Source organism: Aquila chrysaetos, chromosome 4 (assembly GCF_900496995.4).
Source record: "Aquila chrysaetos chrysaetos chromosome 4, bAquChr1.4, whole genome shotgun sequence".
In the NCBI taxonomy this organism is placed as follows: Eukaryota; Metazoa; Chordata; class Aves; order Accipitriformes; family Accipitridae; genus Aquila; species Aquila chrysaetos.
Genome location: NC_044007.1, coordinates 65,442,698 through 65,444,553, shown reverse-complemented (window position 1 = coordinate 65,444,553; position 1,856 = coordinate 65,442,698).

Genomic DNA, 1,856 nt, shown 5'->3' with positions numbered 1-1,856 from the left:
TGGAGCACCCATTCATTCCCCATTTATATGAGTGCTATCCAACTAACTTACTGGGTTGCACAGTAAACGTGCCAGCTCTACAGCTGCTGAGCTTTCTTAATCAGCTGTAACAATAATTGAGTATTTGGCAGGGAGGATGAGAGAGTTAGTGAAATAAAAGGGACTGGACAAACTTAAGAAGGATAGGCCCATTGCAATTTTAAATACGGTAGCCCCAAAGAAGACTGTGATGGAGGATCTACTTGGAAATATGGAGAATATTCCTGCGAAAGATTGCTCTACACTTGATCTGTTTCTGATGCTGTCTCCCTCAGTGACCGTTTTGACCTTCTGTAATGGGGCTAGAGCGATTTTTGATCTGCCCGATTATGGCAATTCCAGTACTTATATAGGAGCAGAAAAAGAGGATGGATTGTACCTGGAAGATAATACCAGAAGCACTCAAAGTAGAAAGTAAATAAACTAACCTTTGAAATAGCTTATGAGAAAATGTTATTATTCTTCATCTCCTGCTGTTTTGAGGTCTAATTCAGCAAAATGCCTAAGTTTTTAGTGGACAATCAATGACATGTCAGGAGGTGTTTCAAATTAATTGTCTTTAAGTGGTGTGCTTTATGGTGGGATGTCTTTCTAGATATGTAATCTAGAACAAAAAGTTGTTGCGATCACTCTAGAAATTAATGAGTGAAACTCGTTGGCTAGTGCTCTGCAGGGTATTAGATTAGGCAATCCTAACAGCACCTTTGCATTTGAACTCTTACGGATATGTAGGAAATATGAGCAAATTATTGGGAGGCAGTAAATTTGCACGTTGAATTCTCTGTGTGCATTCTCTTACCTCAAGTAAAAGCGAAGTAGCCTGGCCGCCTTTAATTGAGAGAAAAACTACCTATGATTATATTGCATTTGCAGGAGAGGAAGAATGTGTATATGGATGGTTACCTCACAGGAGCTGACACATGGCAATTCATTACCCCACGGTACCTTCTTGGTATGTCAGAGCCTTATGACTTCAAGCTGATATTTTGCTACATTTTACTCATTAATTCTCTGCACTGAACAGACCATATATTCATTTCTTGAAGTCACTGAGAGAGCCAAACATAAAATGATGACCTCTTGAGATTTTGACTGCTGGAAGAATTATGAGTGTTTGTAATTATTTAGTTTATGATGAAAGTTGCAGCAAAACTGACCTATATGTACTCTGACAGGGCATAATTTCTGTAAAGCTTGTGTCCACCAATGGTAGAATGCATTTAGCTCTGTATTTAGCTGCATTTCATTTTTGTCCAGCATTTCTTTTTGCCTGAAACATTTTTTAATATTTATCAGCACCCTGCAAATATGGTGCACAAAATTAGTCATGGTCACAGTAAGTCAAGGCTTTGAAGCCTTTTGAAATAAAACTTCATGCTGCTGAGTATAAATACTTGTAATAAAAGCTTCCAGGCAGAAGATACCATAGTGATGCCATCATGCCAAAGCAATGATTGTTTTATAGCTGATCAAAGTACTACTCATATCTAAGAAGTTCTTGATTAAACAGAAAGTTGGCACACCCTCAACCCCATATCCTACCATATTGTCAAGCTAGTATTGCCATAAATAACACTCTTGGCAAACAATTTCATATTAATATTACTTTATGCTTACATCAAGTACGGGAATGAAGGCAATGAATTAAGGGTACTTTTATTAATCAGTGTCAGGAGGAATCACTGACCACTTAGTGGTGAAGTACATGATATTGAATAGTAAACTTTTGTCTTTTACTGTAGTTCATGTTTCTAACAAAATAATCAAGAAAAGAATCAAGAGAGAACATAATCTACAAACGAAGCTGGAAGCTGAAA